Consider the following 9,008-nt stretch of genomic DNA (forward strand, 5'->3'; position numbering starts at 1 on the left):
GTGTTTATGTACGTATTTGTGTATACGCCCATTGTGTATGTATGTATATACCCTATTGTGTATGTATGTATGTATGTATACCCCCATTGTGTATGTATGTATGTATGTATACCCCCATTGTGTATGTATGTAAATACCCCATACTGTATGTATGTATGTACATATACCCCCATTGTGTATGTATGTAAATACCCCATAGTGTATGTATGTATGTATGTATACCCCCATTGTGTATGTATGTCAATACCCCATACTGTATGTATGTATGTATGTATACCCCCATTGTGTATGTATGTATGTATGTATACCCCCATTGTGTATGTATGTCAATACCCCATAGTGTATGTATGTATGTATACCCCCATTGTGTATGTATGTAAATACCCCATAGTGTATGTATGTATGTATGTATACCCCCATTGTGTATGTATGTAAATACCCCATACTGTATGTATGTATGTACGTATACCCCCATTGTGTATGTATGTAAATACCCCATAGTGTATGTATGTATGTATGTATACCCCCATTGTGTATGTATGTAAATACCCCATACTGTATGTATGTATGTATGTATACCCCCATTGTGTATGTATGTATGTATGTATACCTCCATTGTGTATGTATGTAAATACCCCATAGTGTTTATGTATGTATGTATGTATACCCCCATTGTGTATGTATGTATGTATGTATACCCCCATTGTGTATGTATGTAAATACCCCATACTGTATGTATGTATGTACATATACCCCCATTGTGTATGTATGTAAATACTCCATAGTGTATGTATGTATGTATGTATACCCCCATTGTGTATGTATGTCAATACCCCATACTGTATGTATGTATGTATGTATACCCCCATTGTGTATGTATGTATGTATGTATACCCCCATTGTGTATGTATGTCAATACCCCATAGTGTATGTATGTATGTATACCCCCATTGTGTATGTATGTAAATACCCCATAGTGTATGTATGTATGTATGTATACCCCCATTGTGTATGTATGTAAATACCCCATACTGTATGTATGTATGTACGTATACCCCCATTGTGTATGTATGTAAATACCCCATAGTGTATGTATGTATGTATGTATACCCCCATTGTGTATGTATGTAAATACCCCATACTGTATGTATATATGTACGTATACCCCCATTGTGTATGTATGTATGTATACCCCCATTGTGTATGTATGTCAATACCCCATACTGTATGTATGTATGTATGTATACCCCCATACTGTATGTATGTATGTATGTATACCCCCATTGTGTATGTATGTAAATACCCCATAGTGTTTATGTATGTATGTATGTATGTATACCCCCATTGTGTATGTATGTAAATACCCCATAGTGTTTATGTATGTATGTATGTATGTATACCCCCATTGTGTATGTATGTCAATACCCCATACTGTATGTATGTATGTACGTATACCCCCATTGTGTATGTATGTCAATACCCCATACTGTATGTATGTATGTATGTATACCCCCATTGTGTATGTATGTATGTATGTATACCCCCATTGTGTATGTATGTAAATACCCCATAGTGTTTATGTATGTATGTATACCCCCATTGTGTATGTATGTAAATACCCCATAGTGTATGTATGTATGTATGTATACCCCCATTGTGTATGTATGTCAATACCCCATAGTGTATGTATGTATGTATACCCCCATTGTGTATGTATGTCAATACCCCATACTGTATGTATGTATGTACGTATACCCCCATTTTGTATGTATGTAAATACCCCATAGTGTATGTATGTATGTATACCCCCATTGTGTATGTATGTAAATACCCCATAGTGTATGTATGTATGTATGTATACCCCCATTGTGTATGTATGTAAATACCCCATACTGTATGTATGATTGTACGTATACCCCCATTTTGTATGTATGTAAATACCCCATAGTGTATGTATGTATGTATGTATGTATGTATGTATGTATGTATACCCCCATTGTGTATGTATGTAAATACCCCATAGTGTTTATGTATGTATGTATACCCCCATTGTGTATGTATGTAAATACCCCATAGTGTATGTATGTATGTATGTATGTATACCCCCATTGTGTATGTATGTAAATACCCCATAGTGTTTATGTATGTATGTATACCCCCATTGTGTATGTATGTAAATACCCCATAGTGTATGTATGCATGTATGTATGTATACCCCCATTGTGTATGTATATAAATACCCCATAATGTATGTATGTATGTATGTATGTATGTATGTATACCCCCATTCTGTATGTATGTAAATACCCCATAGTGTTTATGTATGTATGTATGTATACCCCCATTGTGTATGTATGTAAATACCCCATATTGTATGTATGTATGTACGTATACCCCCATTGTGTATGTATGTAAATACCCCATAGTGTTTATGTATGTATGTATGTATGTATGTATACCCCCATTGTGTATGTATGTAAATACCCCATAGTGTATGTATGTATGTACGTATACCCCCATAGTGTATGTATGTATGTATACCCCCATTGTGTATGTATGTATATACTCTATGGTGTATGTATGTATGTATGTATACCCCCATTCTGTATGTATGTATATACCCTACGGTGTATGTATGTATGTATGTATACCCCCATTCTGTATGTATGGATGTAAATACCCCCATTGTGGAGGTATATATGTATGTCCCCAATGTGAATGTATGTATGTACGTATACCCCCGTTGTGTATGTATGTATATACCCCATTGTGTATGTATGTATGTATGTATGTATACCCCCTTTGTGTATGTGTGTATGTATGTGTGTATACCCCCATTGTGTATTTTTTATTATGCTACATTGTCTATGTATGTATATATGTATGTATATCCCCATTGTGTATTTATGTATGTATGTATACCCTCATTGTGTATACACATATATACCTCAGTTTGTATGTATGTATGTATACCTCTATTGTGTATGTATGTATATACCCCATTGTGTATGTATCCATGTATGTACGTATACCCTGATTGTGTATGTATGTATGTATGTATGTATACCCCATGGTGTATGTATGTCTATACCCTATTGCGTATGTATGTATGTATGTGTATGTATACCCCCATTGGGTATGTATGTAATACCCCATTGTGCATCTATGTATGTATGTATATATACGCCCATTGTGTATGTATGTATGTATACCCCATTGTGTATGTATGTATACCCCAATTGTGTATGTATGTATGTATGTACACCCCGATTGTGTATGTATGTATATACCCCATTGTGTATGTATGTATGTATACTCCCATTGTGTATGTATGTATGTATACCGCCATTGTGTATGTATGTATGTATGTATACCCCATGGTGTATGTATGTCTATACCCCATTGCGTATGTATGTATGTGTATGTATACCCCCATTGTGTATGTATGTAATACCCCATTGTGTATCTATGTATGTATGTACGTATACACCCATTGTGGATGTATGGATGTATACTCCCATTGTGTATGTATGTATGTATACTGCCATTGTGTATGTATGTATGTATGTATGTATGTATACTGCCATTGTGTATGTATGTAAATACCTCATTGTGTATGTTTGTATGTATACCCCCATTGTGTATGTATGTATGCATGTATGTATACCCCCATTGTGTATGTATGTATATACCTCATTGTGTATTATGTATGTATACCCCCATTGTGTATGTATGCATATGTCCCATTGTGTATGTATGTATGTATGGATGGATGTATACACCCATTTTGTATGTACATATATACCTCAGTGTGTATGTATGTATGTATACCCCATTGTGTATGTATGTATGTATACCCCCGTTGTGTATATATGTATATACCCCATTGTGTGTGTATGTATGTATGTTGTATACCCCTATTGTATATGTATGTATATACCCCATTGTGTATGTATCTATGTATTTATGTATGTATACCACCATTGTGTATGTATGTATATACCCATTTTGTATGTATGTATGTATGTATGTATGTATGTATGTACGTATACCCCATTGTGTATGTATGTATATATCCCACTGTGTGTGTATGTATGTATGTATACCCGCATTGTATATGTGTGTATGTATGTATACCTGCATTGTGTATGTATGTATACCCCCATTGTGTATGTATGTATATTCCCATTGTGTATGTATGTATGTATAGCCCCATTGTGTATGTATGTATAAACCCCCATTGTGTATGTATGTATGTACGTATACCCCCATTGTGTATGTGTGTATGTATACCCCATTGTTTATGTATGTATATCCCCATTGTTTATGTATGTATATATGTATGCCCCCATTGTGTATGTATGTATATACCCATTGTGTATGTATGTATGCATGTATGTATACCCCATTGTTTATGTATATCCCCATTGTATGTATGTATATATGTAAACCTCCATTGTGTATCTATGTATGTATGTGTGCATACCCCCGTGTGTATGTACATATATACCTCAGTGTGTATGTATGTATGTATACCCCCATTGTGTATGCATGTATATACCCCATTGTGTATGTATGTATGCATGTATATACCCCATTGTGTATGTATGTATACACCCAATGTGTGTGTGTATGTATGTATGTATGTATGTATATCCCCCTTGTGCATGTATGTATGTGTACCCCTATTGTGTATGTATGTATGTATACCCCCATTGTCTATGTATGTATATACCCCATTGTGTATGTATATACCCATCCCCACTTCCCCCTCCCACCTGTATGTATGTATACCCCATTGTGTATGTATGTATATCCCCATTGTGTATGTATGTATGTAAACCCCCTTGTGTATGTATATATACCGCATTGTGTATGTATGTATGTATACTCCCATTGTGTATGTATGTATATACCTCCATTGTGTATGTATGTATGTGTGTATGTATAACCCCATTGTGTATGTATGTATACCCCCATTGTGTATGTATGTATGTATATCCCCATTGTGTATGTATGTATATACCTCATTGTGTATGTATGTATATACCCCTTTGTCTGTCTGTATGTATATATACCCCCATTGTGTATGTATGTATGTATACCCCCATTGTGTATGTTTGTATGTATGTATGTATACCCCACTTGTGTATGTGTATGTATGTAGGTATACCCCATTGTGTATGTATGCATGCATGTATGTATCCCCCCATTGTGTATTTATGTATATGTCCCATTGTGTATGTATGTGTGTATATCCCCATTTGTATGTATGTATGTATATCCCCATTGTGTATGTACATATATACCTCAGTGCGTATGTATGTATGTATACTCCCATTGTGTATGTATGTATGGATACCTCCATTGTGTATGTATGTATATACTCCCATTGTGTATATATGTATGTATGTATACCCCCATTGTGTATGTATGTATGTATGCATATCCCCTTTGTGTATATATGTATGTATACCCCATTGTGTATGTATGTATACCCCATTGTGTATGTATGTATATACCCCATTGTGTATGTATGTATGTTTGCATGTATATCCTCATTGTGTATGTATATGTATGTATGTGTACCCACAGTGTGTATGTATGTATGTATGTATACCTCCATTGTGTATGTATGTATATACCCCATTGTGTGTATGTATATATGTATGTATGTATACCCCCATTGTGTATGTATGTATATACCCCATTGTGTATGTATGTATGTATATATACCCCCATTGTTTATGTATGTATATCTCCATTGTGTATGTATGTATATATGTATACCCTCATTGTGGATGTATGTATATACCCATTGTGTATGTATGTATGTATGTATGTATACCCCCATTGCTTATGTATGTATATCCCCATTGTGTATGTATGTATATATGTATACCCCCATTGTGTATGTATGTATGTATGTATGTATACCCCATTGTGTATGTACATATATACTTCAGCGTGTATGTATTATGTATACCCCCCATTGTGCATGCATGTATATACCCCCATTGTGTATGTCTGTATGTATGTATACCCCCTTGTGTATGTACATATATACCTCACTGTGTATGTATGTATGTATACCCCCATGTGTATGTATGTGTATACCCCCAATGTGTATGTATGTATGTATGTATACCCCCTTGTGTATGTACATATATGCCTCAGTGTGTATGTATGTATGTGTACCCCCATTGTGTATGCATGTATATACCCCATTGTGTATGTATGTATATACCCATTTTGTATGTATGTATGTATGTATACCCCCATGTGTATGTATGTGTATACCCCCAATGTGTATGTATGTATGTATACCCCCATGTGTATGTATGTGTATACTCCCAATATGTATGTATGTATATATGCATGTATATCCCCATTGTGTATGTATGTATGCATGTGTACCCCCATTGTGTATGTATGTATGTATACCCCCATTGTGTATATATCTCAGTGTGTATGTATGTATATCCCCATTATGTATTTATGTACATATCCCATTGTGTATGTATTTATGTATGTATAGCCCCATTGTGTATGTATGTATATACCCCCATTGTGTATATATATATGTATGTATGTATGTATGTATGTATACCCCCATTGTGTATGTGTGTATGTATGTATACCCCCATTGTGTATATATGTATATACCCCATTGTGTATATGTTTATGTATACCCCCATTGTGTATGTGTGTATGTATGTATGTATATCCCCATTGTGTATGTTTGTATATACCCCATTGTGTATGTGTGTATATACCCCATTGTGTATGTATATACCCATACCCTCTTCCCCCTCCCACCTGCCCGACACCCAATAAATGTTATTCCTATATGTCCACTTAGGTGTTGATCAATTAATACCAATTTGCTGGTGAGTACATGCGGTGCTTATTTTTCTTTTCTTTTTTTTTTTTTTTGAGACAGAGTCTCACTTTGTTGCCCGAACTAGAGTGCCGTGGCGTCAGCCTAGGTTGTAACAACCTCCAACTCCTGGGCTCAAGCGATCCTCCTGCCTCAGCCTCCAAGGTAGCTGGGACTACAAGCATGAGCCACCATGCCCGGCTAATTTTTTCTATATATTTTTAGTTGGCCAATGAATTTCTTTTCTATTTATAGTAGAGACGGGGTCTCGCTCTTGCTCAGGCTGGTTTTGAACTCCTGACCTCGAGCAATCCACCCGCCTCGGCCTCCCAGAGAGCTAGGATTACAGGCGTGAGCCACCGCGCCCGGTCGTTGCTTATTTTTCCATTCATGGGATACTTCACTTAGTAGAATTGGTTCCAGCTTTATCCAGGAAAATACAAGAGGTGCTAGATCACCGTTGTTTCTTATAGCTGAATAGTACTCCATGGTCTACATGGAGTACTATTCAGTAGTACATTTAGTACATTTGTAGTAGTACAATGTACTACAATGTAGTAGTACAATGTAGTAGTACAAGTAGTACAATGTAGTACAATGTACTACATCCATGTAGTACATTTTATTTTTTCTTTTTTTGAGAGTTGCCAGGGCTAGAGTGCCATGGTGTCAGCCTAGCTCACAGCAACTCAAACTCCTGGGCTCAAGCAATCTTTCTGCCTCAGCCTCCTAAGTAGCTGGGACTACAGGCATGCACCACCGTGCCCAGCTAACTAAACACGTGAAAGTTCAATGTGTTTGGGTGGGCAGAACGTAGCATGTGGCTAGCATGCAATGATAATAAGAATCACGGGGCCGGGCGCGGTGGCTCAGGCCTGTAATCCTAGCACTCTGGGAGGCTGAGAAGGGAGGATAGCTCAAGGTCAGGAGTTCGAGACCAGCCTGAGCAAGAGCGAGACCCCTTCTCTACCAAAAATAGAAAGAAATTAATTGGCCAACTAAAAAAATATACAGAAAAAATTAGCCGGGCATGGTGGCACATGCCTGTAGTCCCAGCTACTCGGGAGGCTGAGGCAGGAGGATTGCTTGAGCCCAGGAGTTTGAGGTTGCTGTGAGCTAGGCTGACACCACAGCACTCTAGGCCGGGGGTGACAGAGTGAGACTCTGTCTCAAAAATACATAAATAATTAAATAAATAAAAGAATCATGGTAGCCAACCCTTCGCGTGGAGTTTGCTGGGTCCCAGGCACCATGTGGAGCGTTCTTGCTGTGCGTCACTTCATGTAATCTTCTCCAGCACCTGCGATTAGCGGCTCCATTTTACAGATGAGGCAACTGAGGCCCAGAGACGCGGTTTTTCCAATTTCTCACGCCGGGATGAGGTCTTCTAGCCATTGCATGATCCTGTCTCTGTCTGTCTGGGAGCCACAGTGGTTAGTTCCGCCGTGGCTGATAAGGAAGGGCCCCATCCCAGAGATGTCACCGCTGAGGCGGTGACATCGTCGGCCAGCGAGTGGCCGAGCTGCGACGGGGACCCAGGATGGACTGAGTCCAGAATGGAGACCCGGCCCCGCCACCTTGGCGCGACTCTGCATTTGGGGCAGGATCCTTCTCGGGGATGGGGGCACCTGGCCCTGTGTGCGGTAGGGTGTCAAACAGCAGCCCCGGACTCTGCCCGCTCCACGCTAGGAGCGCCCCCTTGTTGTGACAACCACAAATGTCCCCAGACATCGCCAAGTGCCGCCTGCAGGGCAGATCCTCCGCTCCTTACGGGGCTGGAGGCCCATTTGAGTTAAGTGTCTCTCAGCAAACACTGCCAGTGAGAATCCCACCTCTGCTGTTTATCTCTGACCTTGGGCCAGTCCCTTCTGCTTTTGTGCCTCAGTCTCCCTCGTGTGCATAGCAGGGATTTGTTTTTGTTTTTTTTTTCATAGCAGGGATTTGTTAATAGCGCCTCCCTCCCGGACACGCTGGGTTACAGGCGCACACATGGCGCGGGCCGAGATAACCGCTCTCCCCACGGGCGCTGTTGATAGGCCGGGCGGGAGCCTTCTGGAAGGTTCTGACCCGCTCTGCAGAGCCCCCACGGCGGGCCCCCGCCCCCTCCCCGTTGGCTGCCTCCCCTCTG

The sequence above is a fragment of the Microcebus murinus genome, chromosome 27 (genome assembly GCF_040939455.1).
Source record: "Microcebus murinus isolate Inina chromosome 27, M.murinus_Inina_mat1.0, whole genome shotgun sequence".
Lineage (NCBI taxonomy): Eukaryota > Metazoa > Chordata > Mammalia > Primates > Cheirogaleidae > Microcebus > Microcebus murinus.